This window comes from Podarcis filfolensis (assembly GCF_964270895.1).
Source record: "Podarcis filfolensis genome assembly, chromosome: 15".
NCBI lineage: Eukaryota > Metazoa > Chordata > Lepidosauria > Squamata > Lacertidae > Podarcis > Podarcis filfolensis.
In genome coordinates, this window is record NC_139618.1 from 17,131,955 (window position 1) to 17,152,149 (window position 20,195).

General features: G+C 44.3%; 1 long non-coding RNA gene across 2 annotated transcripts in view; it reads left to right on the top strand.

Annotated features, from left to right (window-relative positions):
• LOC310750784 overlaps window positions 1-20,195 on the top strand; it is a 168,372-nt gene that overhangs the window by 16,326 nt on the left and 131,851 nt on the right. The window lies entirely within an intron of this gene.

The window sequence follows — 20,195 nt, forward strand, 5'->3', positions numbered from 1 at the left end:
TCCATTTGCTCCAATAAATGTCTACGTGCCCACTGAGGCTCTCTCCCCCAGTTGCTTTGGTGCTCTTGTAATAAAACACTGTTTTATTTCCACTTTCCTTTTCTTATGCAGTGAGAGGAAATAGCCTCTGTCCTGAGCTCCCTGGGGTACAACAAAACCATTTCTCCTCAGATAAATCAAGCTCTATAGCAAAATAAATTACCACGGGGTAAGCAAGTATTTGTTGGTCAGAGGGCCAGTTTACACACACAACTTTGGAGGTTTATATTCCTTCTTTTAATGAAATGATTCTCAAGGCATCTAACAAATAATAGGCATACCACACACACATACACCACCCAAAGCTCTTACATATATAGCACACAGTGGTCTTTGTGTTTTAAATTGTATATATTTTAACTTAGTTTGGCAATTTTATCTGTTTAGTTGTTTACTATTTGCTTGTACTTTTGAACACAAAATGCACTGACTAGCGTCTGATGCAAATATCTATCATCTATCGACTGATCGATCGATCGCACAACAACAGCACATGCTTCCCTGAGGTCTTGCTCTCTGAGGGCAGCTGCCAGCCTGAGTTGTGGATGCTTCCAACAGTGGGAAGATGTTTCAAACCGGGGCTCTCAGCAAGCAGGCTCCAGCTCCTTAGGTCCTGTGCCACCAGCTTGGTTTCTACAGGAAACCTGCGAGACTCAGCTTTGTGGCCTGAGGGCTGCATCTAGCAAGGCCATAGCTCAGAGGGCACAGCACCTGCTTTGCATGCAGGAGGTCCCAGATTCAGTCCCTGGCCCTCCAGGCAGGGCTGGGGAAGACCCCTGAGGAGCTGCTGCCATTCAGCGCAGACAGCATTGAGCTCAACAGAAAGCACCTTCCTGCATCTCCATGCCTGCATGTTGGCACAGGCCCATCCTGGTTGCCCAGGCCTCATCAGAGCTTCTCCTTCAGCCAGAGTAACCTGTCTCCGCTGCAAGAGTCCTTCCTACACACCTGCTCTCTTTTGCTGGTTGCTGTCTTGGATCTTGACGCCTGTCTAGTTTTCGTTGCTACGCTTCTGCCTCTGACATCCACTTTACAGCACAGGAGGGGAGAGGTGCTCTTGTGCTTGAATCCTGCTTGCATGTTTCCCATAGGCATCTGGTTGGCCACTGTGAGAACAGGAGGTTGGACTGGACAGACTGTTGGCCTGATCTTATGTTCTTAGGTTCCTTTGTTCCTGTGCACAATATACTGGTACCTCGGGTTAAATATTTAATTCATTCCGGAGGTCCGTTCTTAACCTGAAACTGTTCTTAACCTGAAGCACCACTTTAGCTAATGGAGCCTCCTGCTGCCACCACGCCTCCAGAGCACGATTTCTGTTCTCATCCTGAAGCAAAGTTCTTAACCTGAAGCACTATTTCTGGGTTAGCGGAGTTTGTAACCTGAAGCATATGTAACCTGAGGTACCACTGTATGTGCAAACTGGAACTGTTTCTCAAAGGCCTTATTTGAGGGGGGAAACGGTTGACCCAGCACTTTGACACATTCCAGGTGGATGAGTTTAAGCTGCAGGGTGGTTTAAGGTCACTGATCGAGCCTCCCAGCAAGGAACAGACTTTGCTGTAACCCAGGCTGGTTTTGCTAGAGCAGTGCATGTTCTGGCTTCCCCTGAAGATTGTGTGTGTGTGTGTGTGTGTGTGCGCGCGCACGCTTCATTTCTTAATCTGCTTTTTCTTCCCAATGCAAACATGAATTAAACAAAATTGAGATAACTCTGCAGGAGCATAGATTAGCTCTAGCTCCTGGGCATAGCTCTTGGCTCCCCTCCAGTGGTGAAGAGGTAGATTCTGAAGCACAGGAGCTTAACCTGAGAGCCTTTGCCACGCCCTCAAGGAGAGCAACCAAGGAGCTGTGTCAAACCATTACACACATACCGAAGAGAAGCAGCACATAGGATAACACATAGGCTATTGGGACCAGTATGGCTGCAATCCTATTCATTGTTCCCTGGCAATGAGCTCCCTTGAACTCAGTGGTGCTCCCTTTTGATTGCCCAGGTTCCTTCTGTAAAACTTAAGTGAGATACCTTCCATCAGCTGAAACACAACCTTGATCTTTTAACCAGAACTGCAAAACATCTTGTAAAGAACTTGAACTGCTATTTGAAGTAGGAACTCTGTCAAATAAAAGTAGGGCTTGGATATTTTCTCAATTCTCTGACTTCTTCTGTGCTAATCTCTCACAGGCAGGGATAATGAATCTTTCAAGTTCTGTTCTAAGCAAACTTGAAAGACTCATTAGCCCTGCTTTCCATTGCCAGAGCAAGTAGGATCCATCAATGGTCCTGGCACTCCAGCAGATGGCATCACTGGTGCTGTGCTGGAAAATACAGCTAGGCTATGATGCTCCATGCTCCTCCTCCTCTGTATCACAACTCCCTTCTGGCCGCTGCCTATGGGGGTAGTTTGAAGCATGCCCAGGGTGCTCCCAACCACCACCATTTTTAAAACCAAGCTCTCATTCTTGTCGCCCACTTAAAAGCGTTGTAAAACAAAACCACAATATTGTGGGGTTCAGTTAGTTTGGGCCTTACATGGTTCTGGCCTTAATGTGTTTTGACGATGCATTAAGTATGCTTTCTTAAAACCCCTCCTTCCCAGGAAAAAGAAGACCAAATGTAGCTGTCATTTCACTTATTTATTATTAATAATTTCTATTTTATTTTTAGTGCTCAAAAGAGCGTTAAAATCCCCAAAGCCTCATGAAGAGAGGCATTAGTGGTCCCGTCTTACCAGAGGGCATGGAAGAGGGTTGTGAAGGAACCAGGAGATAATGGTTTGCCCAAAGCCATCCAATGGGTTATTGGATGGAGCAGGATTGTAAATCCAGACTCCTGGGTCCAAGCCTAGTACATTATCTGTTGGATCACAGTTGCTGTCTTCAACAGTTTGTATCAAATGCCACAGGCGGGTGGGGGAAGCGAGGTGCAAATGGGAATGCAATATCCCTTGTGCTCACTGTGCAAATTGGATCTCAGTGATAGTGACATTCACACCAGACATTTAAAGCACTATGATGCCACTTCAAACAGTTGCGGCTTTCCCCAAAGAATTATGGGAGGTGTAATTGGTCACAGGTGCTGAGAGTTTGTAGGAGACACCCCTGTTCCCCCTCAGAGCTACAATTTTCAGCCTAAAGACAGAGTGATTTTTAAAGCACTCTGGGAATTGTAACTCGGGGATAGGAATAGGGGTTTCCTACAGATATCTCCAGTTGGGGCTGGGAACGTTCTCTGCCTGAAACCCTGGAGAGCTGCTGATAGTCATCATACTGAACTAGATGGATCAATGGTCTGGTTCCTACACTTGACAGCTAATAATAATAAAATGGGCCTTATGCTATGTACTTCTGGTTTTTGGTATTAATATATAATGGATCAACACAGCTGCCTGTATCTTTGGACTCTCCTTGGGGATGTGGATGAGCTGTCATGAGTTCCTGAGCTTCATGATTTACCAACATACCGCTGGAATTATGATTTTAAAAACCTGGGTGGAAATTAATCTGCACCAAGGTCTTCTCCAGATGAATGGCATGTGAAACTGCTCTATACTGAGTTTAGAGCATTGGTCCACCTGTCAATCCCGATGACAACTCTCCAGAAATTCAGGCGTCGTCTTTCCAAGCCCTGTTCCATGAGAACCTTTTCACTGGGGATGCCATGCCATATATTAAACCTGGGGCATTCTGGATGGAAAGTTGATGGTTGGGGCTTCAAAGTGCAGCCCTGGGGGCCCCTGTGCTGCACTTTGAAGTTCTAACCATCAGGTGACCCATTGGTGCTTCAGAAGCTCCTTTTACCTGCCCAAGCATGGTGTCATATACAATGCCAAGTGATTGGCAGGTGGGCATGGCTTGGCCTGGTGCTAGAGGTTCCCCACCCCGCCATATCCTGTATGCTCTACACCAACCTGGCACCCTGAAACAGCAGCCAGATGCTCACCTTTTGAGGGCATTACTATTAACCCTTTGACTGTAAGAAAGAGCTGAATATTGGGATTGGGAACTAACCACTGGAAATGTCTGGTGCTGGTTTCTTTTGAAAACCAGAACTTTCCTCCTCATGAAAAAAAGGAGTCAGTCTTGAACCCAGGGCTTTTTCTAAGCTGGAACTCACAGGAACCTCTTTCCACGGTGCTGGGGAAAGTGGCCGAAGAAGAGAAGTCCTCTCCCTAAAAAAAGCTCAGCAAGTTCTGGCACCTCTTTTTCTAGAAAAAGAAAGCCCTGCTTGAACCCAACATTGGCCTGGCCTCCTCTCAGCCACACTGCCCTGCCTCCCAGATAGCTTACACAGCCATTCATGTATTCATGAATGAACAGCCCCAGTGATCTGGCTGTGTAAACACCTGAGGACAGTTATTTGCACTGGGCAAATGATTTATACTCCCGGATTGCTTTCATTCTGATGAGCTCCTTGTTCGCTGTGGTCACACTTTCTGTTTCCACATTGAAGAGAGGGTGCTGCCACAGAAAAGCAGACCAGGCCTCTAATGTATTTTGTTCAGAGCAGCCAAAAATTTGCCCCCCTCCCCGCACCATCAACTACTTACTTGCCGACACAGAAGAACGTTGTGCCTGCCTTGTTAAGTCACTGAAATTGTAAATGCTTGTATGCATCACTATGTGTTTACATTTGATTAGTTGGTAACTGAATTCTAGGGAGTTCTCTAGTAGTTCTCATGTGATTGGCTAACACTGGTCACAGGGGAGATATCTAGTGAAGGAGAGACTTCATTTTATGTGAAGCAAGATGACTGTATTTGAAGATCCACTGTGAACACTGCTAAGTTGAATAGAGTGTTGGAGTGTTTCTTCTCTGCTTGAAAGAAGGACAGCAAAATTGCAGGAGAAGATAAAAGTGGAAATCTCTCATAGGAGCTGCAAGGCATGGCCTAATTGAGATACAGAAGGCTGAGTGCTGAGCTCTGAAAAGAGAGGAAAATACAGTTGTTTGGAAGTTAGAAGAAGAGACTGTAAGACTTGGAGTAGCATGTGGCCATAAATATGTTGTAATTCCTCTGTATGTTTCTGCAAGTAAAGTTTTGAATGTTAAAGTTTGGACATGGACTTAATTTCCAAAGAAGGGTATCAGTCATATATACAATTTGAGTTTCTTAGCTGAGATTTTGCTACTCTTACTTCAACATGCCTCACACCCTCTGTGCCAGAGTTCCCAGCTCATATCAATCCCCTGTGTGATTCTGTGCACATGAAGTGATGGGGTATCCAAACCTGTGGGGGCCAGTGGGCACATTTGTAGTTTTGAGGAAGTGCTGTGGTGTTCAGTCACAAAATGGCAGTCGTGGGGGGGAGATGTGGGAGGATCACACAAAATGTCTGCCACATCTAAAACAGCAGGAAAAGAAACACAAAATGGTGTGGGCAGCTGCTCTCATGCTCCCTCAGAGAGAGACGTCCTTTTCCTCTCTCCTCCCTTCAAAGGAAATGTCAAAATGTGTGGAACAGAGACTCCCTCCCCACACACACTTGTCTCTTTGGGGCTGCATCCTTTTCACAAAAGCCCTGCAGTACAAGATCGGAGCTACTGCAGGAACTTTCTTTAGCATTAGGCTAAGATCCAAAGAGCTTTTTAGACACACCCGAGGGCTTAGGCATGTTTCACAGGATTTTTTTTTCCCCCCACTTTCCCCATTTGAACAGCAGCTCCTTCCCTCCCTCCTTCCTTGCCATTTCACAAAGTAATTTTGAAAGATGCTTCACAATCCAGAGAGGCTTGCTATGTGGCCTGGCAGGCTTCTGACTCAGGACAAGGCCGTGTCGTATGTCATCCACAGCGCATAGTTGAACTATGGAATTCACTCCCACAAGACGTGGTGATTAGCAGCTGACTTGGATGGCTTCAGGAGAGGATTAGACAAATTCACAGAAGAGGATATCAGTGGCTACTAACAGCCATGCTCTACCTCCACTGTTGGCAAACTTGTGGCCCTCCAGATGTTGGTGGCCAGCAGCTCTTCTCCTCCTTGACCATTGGCAATGCCGGCCCAGGGCTCCTGGGAGTTGGGAGTCCAGCAATGTCTGGAGGCCCACAGGCTTCCCAACCCTGAATCAGAACCGGTCCAAGACCACCCAATGAGATACACTAGGATTTGTTCCAACATTCTGCTCCAGAACTAGGAGACCTGTGTCTCTCCAGATGTTATTGGACTGCAGGTCCCATCAGCCCCCAGATAACCTGGCCAATGGTCAGGAGTGATGACAGTTGTAGTCCTCACAGGGTCCCTGCCTCTTCAGAATACCAAACTGGCTTCGGTCCCTTCCTGCAAATGTTTATCCTGACAGTTGAATCCATTATCCTAGTGCTCATGTCCTCCACAGCAAAAGCAGTAAGACAATGGTTCCTGTATCTTCCTACCCAGCCAAGCAATGCTGACATATTTTTATCATCAGCTTGACACCCTCCATCTGCAGACAGCGACTAGGATCCCTGAGCCCCTGGGCTCTGCTTTGCCGCATCAAGTGTTCTTTCACACTTGCTGAGTTGTCTGATGAATTTAAACAAGATGTGGACAACTCTAAACAGTGGCTTTAAGTGCTGGCTGAGTGTCCCTCTAAATAACTGAACAAGGAAGATCAGAACAATCAGGAGCTGCCAGCCCACTTTTGAAAAACCGTTCTAAGCCAAGCTAGATGGAACTGCTGACTGCGGCTGTTGGCAAAGGATAGAGCAGGCTCAGCGCATTGGAGAACTTTGATTGAAAACATATTTAATGGGTTGTCTCCAAGGTTATTGGTTATTGAAATTAATGGAGAGAACTATCTTAAGCCCGTTGATTTCAGTAGATTTACTCTGTGTAGAACTTGGTTGGATGCAACCCTTTGGGTTTTTATCATCACTAGGTGGTGGTCAACAATCAAAAGGGATAGGTGGGTGGTTGTGTTTGTATAAAGCTTAAAAACATGTCCATCCTTTGCAACTGACTGTTATACAACCTTGAATACACAACCTTTTATATTTCGGTTTCTCAGAGACCAATGCATAATTAAACATGTGTGAGTGTCTATCTGTTTAGTCCTATTTAGTTCAGGACTGGGGGGAAATCCAACCTTTTATCTGCTGCAGATGTTCCTTAAGGTACAATAAAAATGAGAAAGAATCTCATGGCACCTTAAAGACAAAGAGATTTATTGCAGAAGATGCTTTTATGGACCCAGGGTCCACTTCATTAGGCTCTAGCCCACAAAACTCCATGTCATTACAACAAATCTAGGCATGAGAATAGGCAATAGATATTATGCTTATATGGCTCATATTTTGCTGCTGCAGTTTGAGAAGTCTAAAATAAATGAGTCTCAGCAGACCACAATAGCTACAGTAGTAGATCCCATGAGGATCTAGTACATGCACAGAGGAAGATCCACAGTAAGTGATGGCTGTACTCTTATTTTGTGCTGGTTAGGCCAAATCTGGAGCCTGGCTTCCAGCTAATGTAGTGCTAAGGATCAGCACAAGGATCTAGTAAATCTTACACTTGTATGTTCTTGTGAAGGCCAAGGAAAGGATCCTTGCTCTCTTTTTGAAAAATATATACAGTGGTACCTTAGTTCTCAAACTTAATCTGTTCCGGAAATTCGTTCCAAAACCAAGGGACACTTTCCCATAGAAAGTAATGCAAAACTGATTAATCAGTTCCAGACTTTTAAAAACAACTCCTAATAAAACAGCAATTTAACATGAATTTTACTAACGAGACCACTGATCCATAAAATGAAAGCAATAATCAATGTATTGTACTGTAAAATAAGACAGTATGATAAAAATAAAAAATTTCTTACATGCACTGATGATAATCATTGTTTGGATGGGGGGGGGGGCGCTTTTATCCATTTCCACAGTCACACAATCGATCAGTCAGTAGCTGAACTGGGTTCCACACAGTCACAAAAACAAATTAACCGAAAAAGCCTGAAAAACAAAATAAATAGCAAAAACAAAAGCGCCAAACTTAATCCGTTCCGGAAGTCCATTTGACTTCTGAAATGTTTGAAAAGCAAGGCACAGCTTCTGATTGGTGCAGGCGTCCCGGAAACAATAAAAACATTCAAAAACCAAAACAGTTACTTCTGGGTTTTTGGTGTTTGGGAACCACAGCGTTTGAGTACCAAGGTACCACTATATATAATTTTTATTTACATTTTTAATACAGATGTGCATCCCACATCCCCTCCCCCCTTTCATACCAATCACGACATACAACTAAATACCTAGTGACTCCCCTTCCACCCTTTTCCTGGTTTTTTAAATTTTCTACTAAATTGCGTATCCCGAATTGTTAATCTTCAAATTTCTTCCTCTGTTAATTTCTATTAGCTCCTATTCTGCTGAATTTACTCAAGACCTGCTGGGTTATTTACTTGTTTATACTGGTTCTTTAAATATTCAACAAACGTTACCCAATCCTCCTTATATTCTTTAACATCCTTATCCCTTATCCTATTTGTTATGCCTGCCAATTCAGCATATTCAAGCATTTTAAACTGCCACTCTTCCTTAGTGGGTACTTGTTCTCCACTTTTGTGCCAATAAGATTCTAGCTTCAGAGAAATAGGAATTTGGACAAGATTGAATTTAACACTCTGGGTTAGAATTTCGGCTATTAAAATGAATATCTTACCAAAACTCCTGTTCCTTTTCCAAATGATCCCCATAATAGGTAAAGATGAATGTTTTTAAAAATGGAAAATGGACCTAACAAAATTTATATGGCAAGGCAAACAGCCATGGATCAAACATAAATTATTAACAGACATAAAAGAACAGGGTAGCTTTGGACTCCCAGACCTGAGAATATACTATGATGCGGCATGTTTTAGTTGGCTCAGAGACTGGATTACATTAGATAATAATGACATTTTAGACTTAGAGGGGTGGAAGAACAGATACGGCCAGCATGCCTATCTAATTTACAACAAAGTGGCGGTGCATAAAGAATTTCTAAGTCATGTAATTAGAAATTCATTATATAAGGTCTGGGTGAGACATAGAAGGTTGTTAGAACTGAAAACCCCATGGTGGGTTTCACCGTTAGAAGTAATATCAGTCAAAAAGAAAAACACGACAGGAAGATTGGTGACATACCAGCAGCTCCTAAAGGAGGAACAGGGCCAATTAAAATTAAGACTATACGAAGAGGTGACCCAATACTGCACCACATGGTTACAATATCATCAAACTGCCCAAATATTTAATCAGGACAAAGCAATAGGATTTGAAAAAGAAGAATCAAAACTACAAAAAGTATTATTACAAAACTCGAAAAAGAGTATATCCAAAATGTATAATTTATTATTAGAATGGGAGTTAAAGGATGAAGAAGTAAAAGAAGTTATGACTAAATGGGCATGCGATATAGGTTATGCAATTCAGCTGGACCAATGGGAGAAATTATGGAAAAGTGATATTAAATTTACGGCATGTTACACAATCAGAGAAAATTTGATGGAAATGGTGTACCAATGGTACTTAACTCTGGTAAAATTGGCTAAAATTTACAAATTAAAATCAAATACCTGTTGGAGATGCAAGAAAGAAATAGGAACAATGTTTCACATGTGGTGGGAATGCTGACCTATTAAACAATTTTGGAATGAAATATATGAAGAAATCAAAAAGATGTTTAAAATATCTTTTAGTAAAAAACTGGAGGCATTCCTTTTAGGTATAATCACAAACCATATTCCTGACAATCAAAGGAAAGTATTCCTCTATGCGACAACAGCTGCCAGGATGCTCATAGCAAAAAATTGGAAAGGGAGAAAAATTCCATCAATGAAAGAATGGCAAATAAAATTGAATACAGTGGTACCTCAGGTTACATACGCTTCAGGTTACATACGCTTCACGTTACAGACTCTGCTAACCCAGAAATAGTACCTCGGGTTAAGAACTTTGCTTCAGGATGAGAACAGAAATCGTGCTCCAGCGGCGCGGCAGTAGCAGGAGGTCCAATTAGCTAAAGTGGTCTTCAGATTAAGAACAGTTTCAGGTTAAAAACGGACCTCCGGAACGAATTAAGTACGTAACCAGAGGTACCACTGTATATAAGACTCACAGCATTCATAAGGAGACAGTCGGACCAAAAATTATTAAAAGAATGGGGATGTGCTAAAGAATATATGAAAAAACATTGTTCTGGAGTAAGCATATTGGTATGTAATGAATGATGCTTTGCAGGGTTAAAGAAAGAGAAAAATGGTGTAAAAAGTATAAAGTTAGAAGTAATCTACATTAGACACAACAACTTAGAAAGAGTAAAAATTTCGAGGTCTTAGAACAAAGGAAGGAAGTCAATATGTGTATATGTATGTAATGACTAGATTAAAATGATGATATGGTTTTATTTGTAGATGTGTGTTTTTGTTTTTTGTTTTTGTTTTGTTCTTTTTTCTTTTGTGTTATTTTTTTCTTGTTTGTACTGTTTTATTTCGGATTCGATGTCTGTAATTTTTGTTGTAATTTTGCTTTGAAAATAAATATATAAATAAATAAATAAATAAAAAGATTCTAGCTGCAGTGGTGGCATAGAATAATAAATTCTTTTTTTTTTTAGGGACTTCTGTTACCATTCCCAAGAGGAATGTCTCAGGCTTTATTGGGAAGGGGTGTGTGTGTGTGTGTGTGTGTGTGTGTGTGTGTGTGTATATCATGGTAAATTACCGTATTTTTCGTCCCATAGGACGCTCCGTCCCATAGGACGCACCTAGTTTTTTGGGGGGGAAATAAAGGAAAAATTTTTTTCCTTTATTTCCCACCCCCCAAAAGCAAGTCGGAGAAACCAAACCAGGTCGAGGAACAGCGGGATGGCGGTGATGCGCCTCCCTGCTGTCCCCCGAGCTTGTGGGGCTGGCTGATGTCTGTCCGGCACGAGGGGCGCTCTGCTTCAGGGCGCCCCACCCGCCGGGCGGCAGGCTGCTATCCGCAGTGTGGGGAGCCCTGCGGGGAACTCCTGCAGGGCTCCCCACACTGCGGATGTCTGTCTGTCCAGCGCGCGGGGCGCTCTGCTTCAGGGTGTCTCGCGCGCTGGGCGGTAGGCTGCTATCTGCAGCGTGGGGAGCCCTGCGGGGAACTCCTGCAGGGCTGTCTAGGCTGCGGATGTGTTCCCGAAGCGCCGGGCGCTCTGCTTTCAGGGCGCCCGACGCTCCGGGAAGCAGGCTACTATCCGCAGCCTAGACAGCCCTGCGGGAACTCCCGCAGGGCTGCCTAGGCTGCGGATGTCTTCCTGAAGCCTGGAGAGCGAGAGGGGTCAGTGCGCACCAACCCCTCTCGCTCTCCAAGCTTCAGCGAAAGCCTGCATTCGCCCCATTGGACGCACCCAGATTTCCCCTTCATTTTTGGAGGGGAAAAAGTGCGTCCTATAGGGCGAAAAATACGGTACTTCCCATAATTCCCTGATTACTTTACAGAACCACCACATGTGGAAAAAGGATCCCTCTACTTCATTGCATTTCCAACATTTGCCTTTTTCTCTTTTAAACATTTTCGCTAGTTTAGCAGGTGTTAAGTACCACCCTTGCTGTCTTTTCCTGGCAATTGGAAAAGCAACGTGGAATAATTTTTAAGAGTCAATTGCAAATATATTCACTGCCATTGTAATAGGGGTACAAATGCCAGGAGCTGCCTTGTTCTGAATCGGGCCAATGGAGAGAGCATGGAGTACAATATTTGGATGATGAAGGCAACCATGCAAACCCATCACTGTGCCTCTCCAGCTTTGCAGTGTCAGGAAGTGTTTTAATCAGCACAGCTGCTGCCTTAGGCACCAGGAGCTGATGAAAGATCTTTAAAGGGATAGATTCTCTCTTTCTTTCCCATGGACTTGGAATAAAGTGTCATAATTGTAGGGAAGAGTGGTATGAGAGAGACGAGGAACAACTAAGTGCAGCATTAAAACGAGAGGAGAGGAGAGGAGAGGAGAGAGGGGGGGGGCTCCTTTGGCACCAGCCTCACCTAAAAGAGTGCTAGGCCCATTGGGAGAAGCTTGGTTCATGAATAATTGGGCATCAAACTTCAAAAATTCCTCTTCCAAAGATGGGGAAACCCATATCCATTCAGATTTTCTGAACTGTAACTCCCATCATCCCGGACTATTAAGAATTCTGGATGGAGTTGATGGGAATGCAAGTTCAAAGAAGAACTTCAAAGCCACAGGTTACCCATCTCTCTCCTTCTCTCTCTGTCTTTTATGTCCTTGTGCTGAATAGCACCCCAGCACACCTCCTCTGGTTCATCATCCCCAAATATATTGCTGAATGAATGGATAATGCCACTAGAATATCACGGGGTGACTCACTGCTGCTTTCCTGAAGGGTAAACATGATGCTCAAAAGCAGCCTGTAAAATACAATGAGCTGAGCAATCCGGATGCTGCAGCAAGCTGGCGATATGATTGCAAAGATCAGGCCAGAGAGTGGCCTCCTTGTCCTCTTGTCTCAAAATCAGCCACAGGTACAAAGCCTGTGTGTGTGTGTGTGTGTGTGTGTGTGTGTATAATGCTTATAGTCGCACCCTTTTGTGCATTCAGCTCAGCTAAAATAAAATGCACACGCCGGAATTGGGCAGGGGAGGAGTAGACTGAATTAAAGGTCATGATGTTCTGCTGACCTTTCTCTCTGTGCTTTGATTCTTGGTGGTTCGATAGTGTTCTTTCATTCTCTTCCTCTCAGTAGCATCATTACACATTCCAGCCTCTTCTCAGTCCATTTATTTGTTTTCTCATCCAGCTTTACTGAACCATTCATAAAATTTCACATCTCTAAGATGGGTTTGCAAAGAAACGATATTTTTATGCATGGTTGTTACATTAGCAAATATTTTGACGGAGGGCTTGCTTGCCTAAGCGTCTGGTTTTCTGACGGCTGGGAAACTGTTATAAATTGAGCCAAGTGCCTTGCTGTGTTATCTCGTAAACTTTTGCTCCTTTGTTCATCTGATTCTTTTTCCAGTTCTGCATCATCAAAACTGTGAGATCGTAAGACTACGTTTTGTGAAGACGTGCTTTGAGCACTACGAAAGCTCTCTGCAGAAATACTGAGCGTTATTTAGGTCCCATTTTGCTGGGGCCTCTTGCATTGCGCTTGCTGAGAAGAAGTGGTTTGTCAGAGGCTCTTTTGGGGAAGTGAGGGTCTATTAGTTACTTTTCAAAAGTCAAAATATCCTGGCTATTTCTACCAGAGCTCTCAATCATAGCTGTCAGCTTTTCCCTTTTCTTGCGAGGAATCCTATTCAGAATAAGGGAATTTCCCTTAAAAAACGGAAAACGTTGACAGCTATGCTCTCAATGGGGTTGCAATACAACCAGTAGTTCCCAATCTTTTTTAGGCCACAGCCATTTTGGTTCCACGATCCCCAGTGTCCCCAACCATACCCTGTAATAAGCATTATTCAGAAACAGCAGTTTCTGAATAATAACATTCAAAACAGTAACAGTTAATTGCACATTTATTGAAAATCCAGTTAAAACTATTTAGTTTAGTCAATTTAACAAAACTGATGAAGTTTATTTAGAGATAGCAGCTTGTCAAAGTCTGAGAGTCATTTATACCTCCAGTTCTTGCCTGCCACCCCATCACCTCTTAACAACCTCCTAGCTAGGGAATCCCACTGCCTGTCTGTCCCCCCACTTGGGGGTGCTACCATCCACTTAGGGAACCACTGTTTTAGATGCATAGGCAGAAAAATAAACACAAGTTAAACAAAGAACATAGCAAAGACTTGGTGAACAAACTATAGCAGTTGTTCCCAAGTCTGGTGCCCTCCAGATTTAGATGACAGGGCATGAGGACAGAGGGAACTGGCAAGATTGGCTTTGTTCCTTTTCCTGCTGACAGCAGCCTCACCGGAAGAAAACTGTGCAGAATCCCGCTCCTTGGTTCAAGCAGCATCATGGTCCTCGGAGTCAGTCCAAGTGCAAGACAGCTTGGGCTGCACATGCCGTGCTTGCAAGTCCAGTTTCAGCACAAATCAATCTTGAGTTCACTGTTGGGGAGATGCCCTTTCTCCTATTTCTTAAAGCCAAGAGCCTGATTCTAAGCAGCTGTCTCCAACGTTTTCCTTGGAGGGTGGGGGCAGAAGAACCAGGCTTTAAATGTTTACCCAAATCAAGCATTTTCCATACATTCAGACACATTTTAAAAGAGAGTGTTGGATCAGTCTGAGCAAGAACTTGCCAGTTTCCAGTGGACTGGCTGCCTGTGATCGTTTCATCCAAATTTTTAAAATATCCCCCTCCCATCAGTTTCTGTCTTAAGCACTTGGCTCACCTCCCTGTGCACACGGCAGTCGACTAACAGTGAATCTGGCAGCTGATCTTGTGCTTCTGGGACATTTTCTTCAAGCTATTATCCTCCAGGATTGAATATTTCAGGATTTGTAGTCCAAAGAAACCACAAAATATTGGACTCCTTTTTTCCTCATTCTTTGTGGGGTCCTGGAGATATTGTCAGAATTGACTGGTATTTGAAACTGGGGATTGGTATGCGTGTGCAAAAAGCGGTGTGTGTGTGTGTGTGTGGAGATTTTCTCATTAATTTTGAAGTTTATTTCCCACTCATTTTTGGTTCATTTATTTCCCCCCATTTCCCCCACTTGTTTCAGTGGGAGACTCAGCCAGCCTTCTGCTGCCTCTAACTTTGTTGTTTTACAATGCATGTGGCATGAAATCTACAAACATCCTGTTAGCAAGCCGTTAGTTCTGGCAGATTTCAGGCATATTGGATAAAACGCCCCCATTTTTCAAGCAGCTGTACAAAAAGTACACAGACACAGCCTAGCTGCCACCAAGTACTTCCTACTGAGCCAGGTTCAGAGTTCTTGTAGTAATTTATAAAGCCCTGAAAAAATCAAGTCCTGGGTTCCTCAGGGATCGCCTGAACCCTTATGTACCAGCCCATTCACTGAGATCATCTGCAGGAGCGTCATGGGTTGTCCCATGCGTTGGCGAGGCTCACCTGACAGCAATGAGAAACTGAGCCTTTCGTGTCATCATTGGCCCAGTCCGGTGGAACTCTCTGCCCTTGGATATTCATCCGTGTTAATGGTTAATTGATGTTCTGTTTTTTACTGTTTTTTACTGTATGTTTTTATTGCTGTAAACCACTTTGATATGTTTTCTAGGATACGGTGCCACGCTCTCCATGCCTTTCCCCTCCCCCTCTCCTTCTTTACCTCAAGCATAAAATCATTTGGGGGGCCTCACAGGTCCCCACAGGTCTCTATCCCCGGCATGAGACACTTATTTAAAATTTAAAAAAATATAGAATGGCATTGTCTGGCTTGTTGTTGTTGTTAAAATTTGTATACTGCTCTTCATCTGTAGATCTTGGGGTGGTTCACAAGATAAAACCACAAAATACATAATAAAAACAAGAAGAGAACAAAATGAAACAAAACTGCCTTTGACCCTGGAAGCCTGTGGCCAACATTTAGACTCTCCATTGATTTCCTTCCCTCTCCTCTCCTCTCCTCTCCTCACCACACCCAGACATATGCATCACCCCCCGCTTGCCATGGATTTTCTGGCTATGGGCTCATGCCATTTTTGAAATCCCCCCTCACTCCATTCCCTGAAACCCAGCTGTGATACTGCCAACCACAAGGTCTGGGATTTCTAGCTGAAAACCGCAAAACAGAGTAGCTCTCTCTGTCCTGGCGTGAACTATTAAACCATGGTGGAGATTGTTTCTTGAATCTTTTATGGCTGCCTTCTTCAGTCTCTCCCCTTTCCTCCCTCTGATGCTTTTAGCAGCAACAGCAACAGCAGAAGAAGAAGCAATTATTGAGAAGTTACTTTGTGGGCTCAGGGCAGATGCCTTCCAACATCTCCCGACTTTTCCTTTGATAAGTCTTTGGAGAGGAGAGCAAAAGGCCTCAAATGGCCCAGCCGGAGTTCAGAGGCTGTGCGCTGTCCTGAAAATGAGCACCTGTCAGTAATAATCTACAGCGGATCTGGGCTTTGCAACACAGCTTTGGCCGAGAGGAAATAACGACGGGTCCTGTATTTATAATAATGGGGAAGGGATGCTTTTCTCTCGGAGTCTGACAAGAAGCCAACAAAATGTCAGAATCAATGGGCTGCTAATAGAACAAACCACGGCTGTTGCAAGGAAGGGGGTTCTTCGTACAGATAATGATGCCTGCTCTGGGCTGTATCGATTTGGTAGATTGATGGAGACAGGCAGAGCTTATAGCTGCTTCAGCATCCCATTCCCAGAAAGATGCAATGAGAAAATGGACCTTGGCTGGCCAGGGATGCAGACCCCAGGGGGTGATCTTGCAGATAAAAGCCACATAATGCTTCGTTGTGGGTGCTGTCCATGGTCGGAGGCAGAAGTGCTTCTGAATATTAGTTGCTGGAAGACACATGAGGGGAGACAGCTCTTGTGCTTGGCTCCTGCTTGTGGACTTCTGACTGGGGCATCTGCTTGGCCCCTAGGAGGACAAGATGCTAGGCTAGGTGGGCCATTAGCCTGGTCCAGCAGGGTCCTTCAATATTCCTAAGGAGTAGGCGCACACTCTGAGGTTGCTGAGAGGAACCAAAAACACCATATGTTGTTTGGTGCATCTTATATAACTGCTCACACATTACAGCTACCAGAATCCTTATACAGTGGTACCTCGGTTTTCTAATGTCTCTGTTGCCGAACATTTAGATTTTTGAACGCTGTAAACCCCCCGGAAGTAAGTGCTTCAGTTTTTGAACGTGCCTCAGAAGTTGAACCATAAACGCGGCTTTCGTATTGAGTTTTCCATTTTGAGGCTTCTGTACTGAGTGTTGGTTTTTGAACTTGAACGGTCTTCCAGAATAGATTATGTTCAAAAACCAAGGTACCACTGTATTTCAGTCCCTGTCATCTCCCTCAGTTAAAGGCCTTAGCTGTTTATCATCAAATATACTTTACAGGTGCTTTTAAAATATTATTATTTAAATGATTTATATCCCACACTTTGAAAACACTCCCAGAGCACCTCAGTCAACACACTGAAACACAGTTCTATAATAATAAAACACAAATTTAAATCTGCTTACAACCCCCCCCCCAAAAGAGCAACAGCAAAGGGGCATAAAAATCCACAATGGAAATAAAACTGACACATAAAGGCACCATAAAATAAAGTCCTTGCCTTTACTGTCATAGAAATTACAAAAAAAGAAGAAGGTGGCAGCAGATTCCATAATTGGGGGGCTGTCACTGAAAGGGCAAGATCTCTGCCTGCCAGTCACCAGTCTGGGGCACTTGAAGAAACACCTCAGAGAAGGTGATCTCTGTGGACTCATGTGGAGAGAGGCAATTCTTCAGGCACCAAGCTGTGAAAAAGGAGTGAGGTATCGGCCCCAACCAGCTTGGCTGATAATCAGAGATGATGGAGGTATGGTCTAGCAACACCCGGGGGCCCAGCCCTGCTGTGAAGGACAGCGTCAATACTTGGAAAGAGCCTTGAAATGGGCCTGGAAGCCAGTGTTGTTCTTTAAGCAAAGGAAAGATACCTCTCCAACCCCAGGTCCCATTTAGGAGGTCTTGCATTTGCATTCTGAATTAATGGCGGTTTCAGAATCACATGCAAAGGCAGCCCCACATATAATGTGTTATAATAATTTAACCTAGGGGTTATAATAGAAGAGAAGAAGAAGAGTTTGGATTTGATATACCGCTTTATCACCGCCCTAAGGAGTCTCAAAGCGGTTCCCAATCTCCTTTCCCTTCCTCCCCCACAACAAACACTCTGTGAGGTGAGTGAGGCTGAGGGACTTCAGAGAAGTGTGACTAGCCCAAGGTCACCCAGCAGCTGCATGTGGAGGAGCGGAGACGCGAACCTGGTTCACCAGATTACGAGTCCACCACTCTTAATCACTACACCACACTGGCTCTCTTTATTATTAATAAATAATAAAGAACAGGTCTGCAGGTCTTATTAGGTAAAGAGGTGTGTATATGTCAGCCTAGCACTGGGGAAAAATCCCAGGTGCTGGGTAAAACTCCTAAATTGGTGGATAATCCCATCTTTGGACAGGTTCCGCTGCTTTAAAATGGAAGGCTCGCTTTGAGAGGTTTGATCAAGTTTGTTAATGAAGTGGCAGTGCCCTCATGCAGAACAGCTGGCCTCCTGCGGCGTCAAGACCTTTGGAAACCAAAGGGATCCCTTTTGAGGGCAGGAAAGCAAAACAAAATGGCGGAGGAAACCAACAGAGAGGGGCAAAGTGCAGGGAGCCCAGTGCAGTGCAGCAACAGCAGCAGAACCAATCTGTACCACAGGGAGCACCGCAAGCCCTTTCCTCCTTCCCCCTTCTTGGTTACTGGCAGCGACACTCAGTTTTGGGAGCCCCGGTGAGCAATGCTGCCCCCCTGCCCCTCCCAACCTAGCACTGCTGCCTTGGACTATACAGTGGTATCCGGAACTTGAACGGCTCCATTCTTGAACATTTCAGCTCCCGAATGCCAAAAACTCAGAAGTAAGTGCTCCAATTTTTGAATGTTCCTCAGAACACCAACGTCCAACACAGCTTCCACTGTGCAAAAACCTAGCTGTCGGCCAATCGGAAGCCGCGCCTCGGAACTCGAACGTTTCAGAAGTCAAACAGTCTTCCGGAACGGATTACGTTCGAGTTCTGAGGTACCACTGTAATTCCCATTGGTCCTTCCAACTTGGCTCTGCCAGCTGAGGACGATGGGAGCTGTGGAACAAAACATCTGGAGGGAAGCATGTTGAGAAAGGCCAGGCAATAATGAAAAGAATACCGTGCCGTTTACACATGAAGGAAAAGATTAAGAAACGGAAACCATGTCTTGGTTTGTTTCAGAGCATCTGAATTAAGGCAAGAGACAGCTGACTTTGAGAACAATTTCAAGAGCATCGAATTTCCCTAAATCTGTGTAGATATATTAAACACTGACTCAGCTCCGCCGTCTGTCTTTCCCCGACACGTACCTTGCTAGAAGAGAACGTCATTTTTGACAGCCACCCGTTCTGTGCATAGAGCAATGCATGCCTTCCAGGGTCTGTTTTGCATTTGGATAGTCTGTATTTAAAGTGTAAAAGAGCTGCCATCTGGTTTTATAAAGAGACATAGACATACACAAACCATAACCCATACGAAATGCAGATGTTCCCATATTTACAACCTCTGACGCTTTGGCTCAGCCTGGGAATCTTATACTGGGGGGGGGGGGTTCAGTTAACATCGCTGTGAGAAGCAGCACTTTCAGATTTCTCAACCCTTTGTGCTTTCAAACATGATCAGGGCCTTTGTCTGTGCAGGTTGCCAGTCCATTTCCAAGCCAATTCCAAGTGTTGTTTAAAACCATTAGAGACTTAAAAGGCTTGGGACCAGGGGACTCCAAAGATCACTTCCTCCCAGGGGAATGGCACTCCCTCGGAAGGTGCTGGGCTCTCTTTTGCTGGAGGTACTTAAACAGATGTTGGATGGCCATCTGCTGTGGATGCTTTAGCTGTGATTCCTTCATTGCAGGGGGTCGGATGAGATGGCGCTTGGGGCCTCCTCCAGCTCTATGATTCTACGATTCGATAATTCTGACCTACCCAGACCATAAGATCCTGTTGCTCAGGAGCACAATACATCAAGGTCTGCCTTTTTCTATATAAACCTACCCGGATCCTGAGATCATCTTCTGAGGCCCTTCATTGTATGCCTCCTCCTCAAGAGGTCCAGAGGGTGGCAACATGAGAACGGGCCTTCTCTGCAGTGGCTCTCCATCTGTGGAATGCTCTCCCCAGGCAAGTTCACCTGGTGCCTTCATTATACACCTTCAGGCGTCAGCCAAAAATGTTTCCTTTTAAACCAGGCCTTTGCCTGACATGATCTACACCCTATACCCTTTTTAAAATGCTGGTTCTTTTTTTTGGGGGGGGGGTTATTGGGTTGATTTTGTATTTATTATGTATTTTGTAGTTTTTTATCTTGATTTTATTCTGTGAACTGCCCTGAGACCCCCGGATATAGGGTGGTATATAAATTCAGTTAATAATAATAATAATAATAATAATAATAATAATAATAATAATACCTCCTCAAATGTGGTGTGGTGGGCAGTTACCAGACAAAGGGCTGTTTTGACAGGAGCACCCACAGTTCTGGGATGCTCCCCAAAGATGCCTGCTTGATGGCTGATTGGTGGCCTTT